Source organism: Melanotaenia boesemani, chromosome 15 (assembly GCF_017639745.1).
Source record: "Melanotaenia boesemani isolate fMelBoe1 chromosome 15, fMelBoe1.pri, whole genome shotgun sequence".
NCBI lineage: Eukaryota > Metazoa > Chordata > Actinopteri > Atheriniformes > Melanotaeniidae > Melanotaenia > Melanotaenia boesemani.
Genome location: NC_055696.1, coordinates 4,847,898 through 4,861,391, shown reverse-complemented (window position 1 = coordinate 4,861,391; position 13,494 = coordinate 4,847,898). Strand labels below are relative to the sequence as shown.

The 13,494-nt window shown below is 36.9% G+C and overlaps 1 protein-coding gene across 2 annotated transcripts in view; it reads left to right on the top strand.

Moving 5' to 3' along the window:
* Positions 1 to 3,410: 3,410 nt before the first annotated feature.
* Positions 3,411 to 13,494, top strand: part of nlgn2b (neuroligin 2b) — a 73,109-nt gene continuing 63,025 nt past the window's right edge. For both annotated transcript variants that reach the window (XM_042008852.1, XM_042008851.1), the window contains exon 1: positions 3,411 to 4,253. The gene's annotated coding sequence lies outside the window, so the exon portion shown is untranslated. The remainder of the gene's footprint in view (positions 4,254 to 13,494) is intronic.

Genomic DNA, 13,494 nt, shown 5'->3' with positions numbered 1-13,494 from the left:
ACTTAAGTTTTTCTTCAAAATATCCCCTAAATGACAGATAACTGATGTCCTTTTTAAATCCCCTTTAGTATATACATGACAAAATTATTTAAAACACATGTAGCAGAACTGACTAACAGGGAAGAATTAACAGAGCCTATGTTAAATAAGTACTTGAACTAATTTTAATCTCCTATTCTCACAATATGGATCCAGTGAAATTATTCAAGCAAAAACAATATATTTAAGAGCTGCATGGACAGTTTAAGCTCCTCAGCAGGGACAGAGTAAAACTATTATTGTTAATTTATGCAATATAAACAGATTTCAGGCTCTCCCTTAATATCACAGAATATACAAATTTTGTGTGGTGGCACACACACACACACACACACACATATATATGTAATGTTTCTGTCTTAATATTTCAGTAGCTAATTCGGATAGCATATTTTCTTGGTTTACTTAACAAATGTGTTGTATCTTTTCATACTTTTGCTATGGTGCAGTATAATGAGGGGTGTTGGAAAAACTCCTCATTCATTCATATTTTTCTTTCAAGTAGTTGGACTTCTTTTTTTAATCTTTTAAACTGATTTTTGAGAAAAGTTCTCCAGACCTTTAAAATTTTTCTCCAAATATTTGCTGGCTTTAACTTATTCAGTTCAGTCCCTGTACCTGTTTAATTGTTAAAAGATGAATATATTATGTTGTTTATAAAGCCACCTAAAGCTGACCTATGAAATATTTAAAAAGTATCTTAAGGTTCTTTTTTACAGGTGGAGGGAGGCTACCATTTCATCCACTGGGGTAAACCCCAACTTAAGCCTGGTACATACATAATAATTTTTGGGCTGTTTTTGTCCTGATTTTGCCTCTTCCTCGGATGGCAAACGCCCGGTCATCATGAGATTTTTCTCTCCAATTATCATTTGGTCTGAGGTGTGTTACGAGCCAATTTGTCCCAGTAATCTGCTCCAAAATGGGTTGTAGCCGACAATCGAGAATATTGAACATGTTCAATATTTCAGAGCCGATTTTAGAGGAACGCCAACGACTCGTGCATTCTGACTGAGTTAATGGTTACTTGGTATGGAATGTAGCCAATCAGAGAGCGAGCTGGCTGGGGAACGAGGAAGTAAATAAAGTCCATCTCCAATTTGTTATTTTTTTCAGTTCTGGCTTTTTCTGTTAACATTAGTCCCAATATCTCCATCATTCCCTCACCCTATATGTCCCCTTCTATGCTGTGTGTTGTGTTTTCCGATTGTTACTGTTTCTTCTTCTTCGTTTTTTGCCGGTTGTTGCTATGGTTCTTCTTCTACGTTTCGACCTTTGTCCAGCTCAGAAGACTAGATGGTAGATGAGTTGCGGGACAGCATCGTTATGTGTGTTGTTCTGTGATTAGATTATCATTGCACACCACACACATTATGATCAAAACTGTTAAATGCCTGACTTTTTATCTTCATGTGTGAGGTCTTGAACCAATAAAAAATCTCATAAGATTAAAAAATTCATTATGTGTGTACCAGGCTTTACAGGCACCAAGTTGGAGGGCAATGAATATGCCCACACCTGCTTGGCACCCCTCACCAGGATCAACTCCAGAATAACATACACTGAAGAAACTCAGGGAAAGCTAGGAATCGAGTTCCTGAGCTACACCCATCCAACGACAAAAGAAGAAGTTGGCAGTTCTAAATAGTTGTCCACATCAGATGAACAGTATCTGAAAGTGATGTCCCTAAGAAATGAAAAACAATTCAACAAAGACTGACTCAAGACCTGAGCGATGTATCTGACCCTTCAATTAATCCATCCGCTCTTCACTGATGTCTTATCAGAAAAAGGTTGCCAAGGAAAGGTGGCTGTCAAGTAGTCATTCTTAAGGAAGGGAAACAGGAAGAAAAAGCTAAGAGATGCCAACTGGACTGAAAATCATTGCAAACAGGTGGAATGATAAATCCTCCTTAGTGCCCAGACCTCAACATTTTTGAAGCAGTTTGAGATCATCTTGACAGAGAATTGACAAAAAAGCAGAAACATCCAGAGAAATGATTTAGGATATCTCTAGACTGTCCATATATCCATCCATCCATCCTTCCATCCATCCATCCATTTTCTGCCACATATTTGCATTTGGTAAGAAGCTTCAATGTCCTGCTCCTCAGCCATATCTTCTATTTTGTCTTTTAGCTACCCTCCCACATTTCCAAGCTGCAAATGGGATACTTGATATCATTTGTTTGTACTCTGCTCTCAGTCTTCCCCATACCTCTCCCCAGTTGAAAAGACCTTGAGGTAAAAATGTCCCCTTGGGACCAAACTCTTCAGATGACTAAACCACCTTAACTGGCTCCATCCAGCACAAAGACACATATGTGTCAGAAGCATAATGTGTTAGAAGCTCTTCACTCTTCTCTTATGAGTCATTCATCCTTGAAGAGGGGTTGTTTTTGTTGCTTATATTTTTTGCTGTTACTACAGAAAGCTTGTCAACACACAGAAGGGTCCTTGGGCAAGACACTGGTGCCAATGACACTCCCAATGGCAGGCAAGCACCTTGGTGCAGGAAATGAGCAAATGAGAAGCAAAGAAAAAAAAGTTAAATGTTTTGATCAACTTTAACTAGGAACATGCTTAATAACTGCAGTTTATTGACCACTTTCTGCATTATTTTTAGATTCAGAAAGCGGCTGTCGTCTGCAAAACCAGATTGAATCCTACTGCATGCTGCTAGTCAAGTACCAAAAGGCAAAAAAAGCTCTACGTTTTTAAGGGATGGATAAGTTGGAAGATAACAAAACAGAGCTTAATGGTGACTGAACCCAGACTCATCAAAGAATTAAGGCTAACAGGACTGGCCCGTTGTCCATAATGTCGCATTTATCAGAACTTGTTTCTGCTGCCCCCAAGTGGCAAACTGAATAAAAGTTAAAAGTAAAAATCAACAGCATTATTTCAGTAGTAAGAAAATAATGATGATGGCAACAAGGATAACTATTATTACTGTTTGTATTATTTACCACAATTAAACATAGAAAACACCTTACTGTATTTAACTTACTATTACTTCCCTTACGCCCAGGGATATAATCCACCAAAACCTGACTAGAATAAAATTGTGTGTATATATATATATATATATATATATATATATATATATAAAGAATTCTGACGTCAGCATGGTGCACAACATCATCAAACAGCAATCAAAGCAAACTGTCTTTCAAGTGGAGATTTTTTTTTCTTCAACGTGGCGATTCCAACAACAACACCTTTTCATTTCATTATGCTTCGCACCTCGTCGTCATGAACACTGGCTGGAAGATTGAAATATTACAAGTGTGCGTCCTATAAGCAGAGGAGTCTAAGAGACCGCACTGAGAGAGAGAGAGAGAGAGAGAGAGAGAGAGAGGTGGGCTGTTCAAGCACAAGCCGAAGGGATCCTCTTCGGTGCAGACATCGACGGGTTTCAAAATAGCCTAAAGTCACTGCATCAATCTTAATTTTTTTTATCGTGTTGCCCCAAAACCACGAGGTTCAAACGAAAGGTGTCCACGCTCTATGTCATGCTGAGCCTCTGTTTTCTGTTGAGAGCATCACATACCAAGTGAAACCAGGAGAGAGCACCACGCAAGCGCGTAAAGAAGAGATTGGACACCTGATTTCGCGGGGTGTCTTTGGAGCGCTCTTTCATATTTTAAGTGAAACAAGCAGTGTTTAAAGGCCCGAGCGGTGCAGAGAGGGAGATATCCCACCTTGGATTATCATCAGCACGGACAAATGGAGAAAAGAGGACACATCACCGCGTTGACTTTTGAAGCAACGCGTAGGGTCTCGATGCTGTAGCGTTACGCATTTTTTCTCCCCCCAAACGAGTCCTAATTTTCTTTTTTTCCTTTTTTTTCGTTTAATTTGTGGTCGCTGCAGCATTTCTTTTTTTCTTAATAAAGTGTAATTTCTGTGGCTAAGGAACAGAGCAGGGTGTTGTCAGAGGAATGAGAGGAGGAGGGTGCAGTATGAGGTGTGCTTTTTTTGGAAAAGCCGGAGAAAGACGGAGACCGAGAAGGTGTACTGACGTGCAAGAGCCTGCGACGCGTTGTCCTCTTGAGAAATAATTGCGATCCAAAAAGAAATGGCCTAGTTTAAAAAAGAAAGAAAAAAAGATCGCCGACACGCCGAAAGAGGATCGAGCGGCTGAATCGTGTTTTAGATGGACGGGCCGTCATCATCGTCATCGCAATCATCTTAATTCCAGGGTGTTTAAGGTAAGCCATATGTACACTGCCACATCCTATATGTGACTGGAGGTTTTCTGTCTGTCGTTGCCTTAATGTGTGCGCCATATGTACACTTTGGGGACTTCGCAGATTGCGCACGTTACTCATCTTGACGCACTGTCACAACTGAGGAATGAGATTTTAATGTAAATCCTGTCGACACTTTGTTGCCATAGCAGATATTTTCTTCCCTTTCAGTGGGGACCTTCGATCGGCGTTGCCTGTTGATAAGCCGTCACATCTTAACACCCTCGCTGTGTGTCCAGCATCAACAGCCGTTTTCACCCTGCTGCTAATAAGAATATATTAGTGTGATTTAATTGGAATCAGCTCATCATGTTGCTCGTCACTTTGACTGGTCGCTCTTCTCAGTGAGGCTCTCATTTCCCCTCATCTGTGAAGGTATAGATTATATTGATACTGAATTTTATTACGTTTATTGATGACAGCTTAATTAGACCCCGTGCTTCTGTGCTGCAATAAAACTAATCTCAAGCAGAATGCGTGACAGGCCTTGGATTCAGGAGATGTCCTCTCTAATGAACAAACTCACAACAGCTCTGAGACCCACACATGCACAAAAACATTCACACACAACCACACAAAGCCTGTCCCCCTAGAAGATGCAGATAGGATTGTGAATTAAATGCACACACTCTGATGATCCAGGGAAGGCTCCATTAATATTCAGTGGTGGTTGGGCAGTGCTGAGTTAATGGCAGACAACAGGACCTCTGTTCTGACAGGTCACGGATGAGAAATGGTATGTTTTCATTTTTTAGGGAATGAATGTTTCTCCTCTTTCATGGATGCAATGCCTGTAGCTATGGAGAAGTGACATTTAAAATCCATCAAAAAACTAATAAAGTGCTTTTGTAGACTTTTGCAGGATTTTGTTTTACTCTTGCCGGCGTAGTGTTGAAATAGATGTGATTGCTTTCTCAGGCCGGCAACACATCAGCCTGGTTACTGGCATTTGGGCACTAAGTCAAATACATCAGAACTCGGAAAGCTTGCAATGGCTTCATATATGAAAAAAAAAGAAAACATTTGTTTGAATTGATTTAAATCCAAATTGTTTAATCAAATGTCAGAGGAAAAAGTACCAGAAGCAGTAATTGGAGACAAAATGGACTGCCCCAATTTTGCATCAAAAACACCTAGCACCCAATAATTATGTCATGGTCATGGGAACATTAAACACTTTTTATTTCTTTCATGCTGATATATATTTTATAATCTATTTCTAAAATCTGTCTCCTTTGTTTTTTAGTTATTCTTAGGGGGACAAGCACAAAAACAGTGACAGCATACACCTAATGTAATACATATTGCAATTAATATGTGGACATCAACTGGAAAAATTGGCTGTCCAGCTCTTTTGTTTTTATCTCCAAAAAGAAGACAGTGAAATGCTTCTCAGAGCACTGGACCCAATAAACTATAGTAAAGCACCTATAAAGATAAAATTGAGGTGAGCACAGTGACATCTGGTTTCCACAGAGAACATAAAGGATAAGAAAGATAAATTAAAGATTAAGAAAGAATGACTTCTTAATGGATTCAATGACAGCATGAGGTGAAGAACAACAATCCAAAATGTGTCATCTCAATGTTTAATGAAGTATGTTTGGGTGATGTGAATGTGAGCATGTTTAAGTCTTCGTTGGGATATTCCTCTCATATAAGCATATTTTTCCAGAAGTGGGATAGGGTTGATATTCACTTTCTGGATTGTTAATATGATTGTCTTTTTTTCTGGAGTAGCAATCTCATTTGCTATTCTTGTGTTCATCACCACACATCAACACTGAAATTTAAAGTAAAAAAAAATAAAAAATGTAGGTGTAAAATGAAATTAAGGCATTTTCCTTATTGAGCCTTACACTCAGCAGCTGCTGACTTGTTCAACACAGAGTCAGAATATGCTCATGAGCTGAAAAAGGTATGTTGAACATAGCAGTTGATGAGTAGGCTGCTGTGTTTATACCCTGAGCCTGCAGACCGGCAGGTTGTAAATTTAGTGGCTGCTAGCATTAAAAATCCAAAGCCAAGGGTTGTAAATCATGAGGTTAATATGTGACGATAAACTGAGGGATAACTTGTGTTTTTGCCATCTGTTTAACCAGAGGAAGATACAATAGGTTATAGTTCCTGGTCGCTAACCACTCTAAAACTACAGAACCTATTGCGTCTCATTACCCACTCTCTCATGAGCAAGCACATGCTAAAAACTCAAATCTGGTCTTAAAATTTTAAATTGAAAGCATTACATACTGTATGCTACCACCATTTCTACACTTAGAAAAAGAGGTTGATAATTAAGTTCTATCATATTTACATAACTTGAAGGGCAAAGTAATGGTTTATTACTTATTATTGTGCTGTGTTATTTAATTCTTGTGCACATAACGTGTTTTTGATCTTATTTTAATGGAAAAAAACAACACATCCAGACTGTGCATCAGAAGAAAGATGGGCTGTTCTCCGTTCTGGCCTAAACATGATACGCACAAAATAGAAAATATAACACATAAGAGTTTGTAATGCCACATGATTTAGAGCACAGGTAAATAAACTGTTATTTAATTATTCATGTCTTTTATTTATTGATGTTTCTTCAGGGTTTCCCTTGTAAAGCTGTTTTTTTTTTTAATGTTGCAACATTGAATTGAGTGAGTCCCATAAGGAAGCTTTTATGTAAACAATACGTTTATAGTAAAGGACTAACTCCTGCCCATCAGTGATTTACAGTTTTGAGAAGCTTCTTGATTCTTGAGAATTGTTTGTTACAAGCATGACACCTAATCACAATGGCTAGCTCCACAGCTAATTTCACTTCTAGTTTTTTTTTAGATTTTTGAGCACTTTTATTTGATTTTCACATTTGTACTATTGTCAGCAACACAAGAAAAGCAGGGACAAGCAGCATCTTGCAGCTTTTACTATCCACATATTCCTTCCGCATGTGACCCATGTGATTTCCCTCACCCAGCTGCAGCATCTTTTAATAAAACATGTTCTCTATGCTGGATTCATGGTGGAGCTGCCTGGGATATGAGATTTTAATTTCTGTGTGAAGATGTCAAGTTAGAAAAAAAGAAAGGGAGGTTAAATTGACCCAGCTCTCTGTCATTTCACGACCATGCAGGAGAAAGGCAGAAGAATAGCTTGACCTGACCCATTATCTATGAGCAAAGTAAAGCCTGAGAAACACATGTGGAAATGCCATGGCAACCATCATGTCCAGCCTCCTTTGGACAGTATCACATAACAGTCATCCATTAGATAAACCAGGATAAGTATCATCCTGTCTTGTAGAGTCTGGGAAAAATATATGAAACGCTAAGCCTTATTAAAATTTTCCTTAATTTAATGTGTCTTTTATAAGTGACAGAGGTGCAAATGTATTAAACATGATGCAATAATGTTTCTTGAATTACAGTTTTGCATTTTTTCAATTTGTCAAAAAAATGATCCATTAAACAGACAGCATTATTTCATTCTCTAATATGTTTTGGACTGTTATGCATATGCTTGAGTTGGATCAGGACCGGCATGTGGTCTGGGGAATATGATTTTTTTGAAGCTGTGGTGGTGTGTGGAATTGCAATTATTAGACAGCAGGTGCTCTTTAGAGAGATGTGGGGTGTGTTGACATCACTGCTATGCATGAGCAGTTTGTGTTTGCATGTGTTTGTAATATCAAACTTGAATTTTTACAGGGGAAAAGTGAGCTTTGCCTTTCACAACTGTGTCACTCATTTGTCTGGTTTCCATTTTAGTAAAAGTCTAACAAATAAGCAACACAAAACAAGATTAAAGTAACAATTTTGGCCTTTTTTTTTATTATATATTTGCAGACCAAAAAATCTCCACTATCTTTTCAGTAACTGCCTTCAGCCCACCATCCAGAGTCTCTTTTCTTTTTTTTTCATTTATTCCTGAAGAACTTCACAGAAACAGAAACCACAGCCTTTTTAATTCCATTTCAAAAGCTGTTTTTCCTCATCACTGATATCACCTTTAAAATATAACATGTAAAATTAATAAACTAAAGATGATTTTATTTATGTGAGAAACAGGGCAGAGTCATTATTTGGTCATCTTTAAGGCCTTTTGCTTGCTAGAGAGGCAGTGATGTATTTGGCTTTGTGTGCTGGAACAATGTTCTGCAATACAATCGTGAATTTAATTAATATTGTGCACCACAGCTAGAGAGAAGAATCTAATAGAAACAAGGGGCACGTTGATTTCCTGTCCATTTTCAAACTACAGCAGTTCAGCAAGTTAATCCGTAGTGGTAGTAGCTCTATACCAGTGCTCCCTCTCCACCCTGCTGGTTTCTGACTTTAAGTGGTGCCCAGTGTCGATTACTGCATGTGGTACAGCCAGAAGCGCATCCATCTACTCCATCAAGAGTTTGTCCATACACCCTTTTAAAAACAGTCTAAAGGTAGTTCTTGGCCCTGTGTTAATGCTTCAACTGTGAACCCTCTGTGGTGGTCATAGACATTTTTCCTTGACATGCAGATCTAGATTAAGGCTGCACTAATGGCAGAAATAATGGCTTCCTGGTACCATTATGTGTATTTTCTCAACCCTTTTGCAGTTAATTTGTATATATATATATATATATATATATATATATATTGATTAAATAGACTAAAATTGTAATTTGATTAACCACAGCTTAATTAATCATGACTAATCACCATTTGAGACTATGTCTGAAACTTGCACGATTTTACTGTGTTGTATCAAGAGAACGAGCCAATGCTACAAATATTTAGTGTTAATTGACCTTCCTTTGGGTAAACGTCAGATGTCCAAGAGTCAGTAAATGCAGCATGTAATGTACTTGTATATGTTGTTCTAAATCATCTACATCATTTTCTATATCATAATTCAGAATTTGTATATCATCATCTCACCGTCTCCATGGTGACAATTTATTGAAGAGTGAGTGTTTGTGTAGCAGTGATAAAAGTCCTAGAGCAGCATCACCCAGGGTAAACACCTGTTAATAAAAAAGATCATTGGCTTTTTGTTTTACAAGTTTTTCTTCACGTTTTGTACATTACATGATCACTAACTTCTCTTTAAAGTATAACCACTTACCTAAAAAAAGATTGAGCACTGTGTAAAACATTAGCAATACCAGAGTGGAACTTGCACGTAGTTCAAACACCATATTTAAACCATTTAAACGCTATTTGTGAAAGGAACTCCTAAAAGCTGAAATCCTTCACCTGACTCTAGGAGAAAAAAATTTCTCCAGTAAAACTACAGTGTTGGTCTTATCAGTTCATAGATGCTTTCAGAGCCTTTGTCACATGTTTTTTTCTTAAACATCTTCCTGCCATTAGATTTTAAAATGATTATATATTTAGAAAGTACTTTTATTGTATCTGATGTGCTGCTTTGTACTGTTTTCAATCAAACATGGGGTGCAGTATATCATGCTCACTGTATTTACTGCTGACCTATCTGTGTGGCTGATGTTGAAGAAAAGTTTACAAAATCCATGTTTGTATCTTGCATGTCGTCATTGCTCTTGTGAATGCTAATTATATTAGTGTCTATAGATTTATGATGATGTAACTGTTCAGATAGGTCTCCTTATGCTCATATTACATACTTTTGTCTAATTGCTTCATTTTTAGACATAGCATTTTATAGTTTCAGTACATTTAACATGTGGTTTAATGTTATGGTAAATAGAGTCTGCTTACTGGGCATTTTGTGGGATTTTAATGGTGTTGATTCACTCTTATTTTACTTGTTCATTCATACATCTAACATTTGACTCTGTTGGCTCTAACTTTAACATTGACCTGAACCTGCAGATTGTAACCATTTACTGAATTATGGTCATTTTTATTTGACTCATGTTAATATAATTACATAATTAATGTTATAACAAAGTTACAGTTTGCATATGTTTATCTTTACATCCCAGTGTTCAGTTCAGGTAGTGATGGAACACAAACAAAGCCCCCCAACCACTTCATATTGCTCTTATTTAACAAGCCATGTTAGCTTTGTTTCTGTTAGCCTGGACTAAACGTTCTTATTATTATTGTCAACTTCTTGTCTGTTGTCCCCTAAAGGTGCAGAATAAAAAAAAAAAATCAATTAGCTCACTTAAGATTTGTGAGAAACTCATTTATTTCTTACCTTCATGCCAGGTTATAAGTGCAGACTTGTGGGGTCCCAGGGTTTGTAACCTCAACAACTCATTCACTTCATTCTCTCCAAGATGAGAGGTCGAACCAGAGGCTTTGTATCTAATTTATGTCTTCTACTCTCTGGCAGTCCATCAAAGTTGGAGTTAGGATCTTGGCAGTTCTCTGGATGAGATTTATTTGTCAAACTGTATGAAACATTTTAGATTGTACTTTCAAAAACCCAATCAAAAATAGTGACACTGCAAATGTCTTTTTAAAATATTTTTTTTTTTCTCAGAAAGTTTTGTCTGATAAAGCTCACATTTCTCCCGATTGTCAGCATTTCTCTAATAATTTCCCTTCTGCATGTGCTTTAAATGTCTGGAATAAGTGCATTTCTAGAAAATATAAAATCTTATTAATCTAACATTGATAAAGTGTGTTATTACCCCGTCCTTTAGCTTACCACAAATATTGGGATAATATTGGGAAATGCTTGCATGGCATTACATGGCTTTTGTGGACATAATCACGTAACATAAACTTATTTAAAGGTTTTTTGCAACAGTTTCTTAGCTGATGCTGTATGATGACCTGAATATCTTATTGGTGCAAATGGATGGCCAGTAGTTTGCATGAGTAGTGCATACATAAACATATTTACTTGGAGAAGGGATTTATAGATTATTTGATAAGCACAAGTCATGTTTTTGGCATCGTTGACTTGTCTGTCTCTTTGTTAGCAACATAACTCAAAAAGTTATGGATGGATTTTGATCAAATTTTCAGGAAATCTCAGAAATAGAATAAAGATCAAGTGATTAGATTTTAGGGGTGATTCATATTATCACCTGGATCCAGAAATTTTTCTTAATACTTGTTCATTATAATTTTAGGGATAATTTTGCTATTAGAGCATCTAACTCCAAAATAAAGAACAATAGAGAAGAATCACAATGGATAGCATTCTAGCAAATATTCTGAGATGTAAAGCTGTCCAATTTACCATCAACTGACACTTGACATGGTACCAATGTACACCCAGTAATTTTTTTTTACAATTGTCGTGGTCTGTGATGTTGATTATGGTGTAGATTATTACTGCCTATCGTAGCAGAGTTGAACTTACTATGGTTAATACATAAAGTCTCTTCATAAGCTTATATACTGGGACAGACAATGATTCAATTAGATGGCCTAGTTGAACTTTACCTTTGCTTGACTTAACTATGCATGTATCTTTGGCTCTTTTTGTTTTGAAATGATATGTTGCTCTAGTACAACAATTGAAGGTTTTATTAGGTAATTTATTTGACTTTTAAGTTCTGTTCTCAAGTCTTTTAAGCAGCAATGCAAGTTCATATGAGTGCAACTGATGGGTAACTTCATGGGCTATGACAATAACACCACAACATCACACAGTACTCTTGCATAATGTCAGGCAATTCAGTCAGCCATGTACATCAAAAGATTCAGGATGATTTATTGAAAACGTATGTTGTGAAGCACTCTGTGAAAATGGCTATGCATTTGAAGGCACTTAACAGAATAATCCAAGCAGCATGGGGAGAGCCTTTCCAGTGTACTAACCACTCAAAGAATATGTTTGCCATGTTTATCAGAACCCCTAATAACCTCTTTTAATGTGATAGGCAATGTAAGTTTTTGGCAAGCAGCTGGTTTCCCCCCTGGAGGTGAAATACCAACTTAAAAACTGAAGTCTGTGTTTAAAAAAAGTGCAGCAGTTTCATTTGCATTGTATTTTGATTTTATTTTGGACTGTATTTTTTATTTTTTTTCATGATCTTGGCAAGTTCTCCTCTTTCCTGTAGTTTACTACCAGTAGAAGTCAAGAAAATTTAATACAGACTTTGGTCAGACACTGAAGAAAAGCAATGAATTAGAAAAAATAAAACTTAAAAAGTAAAATTAAGCTCCTTCACACAATCCCACAGTAAGATGTTGCATCATCAGATCAGCTAAGAAACCAGTAGGTTTTTATTCACCGTCTTCCCAGCTTGCTGTCCAGAATGACACTACTCCTGTTGGGTTGCAAGATATGTTGGAGAGAGATTACTTTGCTATGTATTGTTTTTGTAAAGGAATATTCTGTTTTTTTTATGCCCTCAAATGCCAACTGCCAGCTTATATAGACAATAGATGCTCATGTCTACGTTTATATTGAAACATTTTATACAATATATTGGAATGATTCCGTCAACATAGCAGCTAAATGGTATTTTATTTATAACGCAGAGATAATATACAAATAATGTATAAAAAAAGTTATGCTATCAAAATTTATTATGCAGCAGCAACATATATATATGTGTGTGTATCAAATATTTGTGTCGTGAACATACACATTTAAAAATCTGAATAGGATTAAAACCAAAATACCACACCCATGTATTATTCAGCTGGCCTCAGTGCAGTACCTTGGGAGTACAGAAAACCTCTCAACACTTTTAGGCATATAAATCATTTCAACAGAATGCTGTATATCATATTCAGGAATTCTCAATACCCTGGTTAAGCTAACTTACACATCAATGATGCATCTAGCCTGCTTTTTCGTTTTTGTTTAACTGATTGTGACAGTCCTCAAAAGGTTATGTTTAAATTTGAGCAGCTGTTTAGTATTGTGGCAGCTTTAATACCAATGCCAGAGTAAACTGTTTGCATTAACTTATATGAACGATGATCCCGAGTCAAAATCCCCCCTGTGTAAGACAATGAAGCAAGCTCATTCTCAATGTTGATGAACTCCCCTGACAATACAAAGCAGGCCGCTGCTCTATTAGCTTAAGGACCATCTGCATGACATGAAAATGACTGTGCTGCCCATTATTATGATTGTTTGTGGTCAAAGACAGTGCACCTGCTCTCCCACACATTTAGCATATGATGTTTGTTTTTTTTTGTTTGTTTTTCCATTAGGGATTGAACCTCTATTTTAAAATCTGCCTTGCCTGTGATGTGATGTGCCTCTGAAACTAAATAACAATGGCAGCTCTTTCCTTAGACCATCTGTGTCCTATCTCCAACTATATTGTATG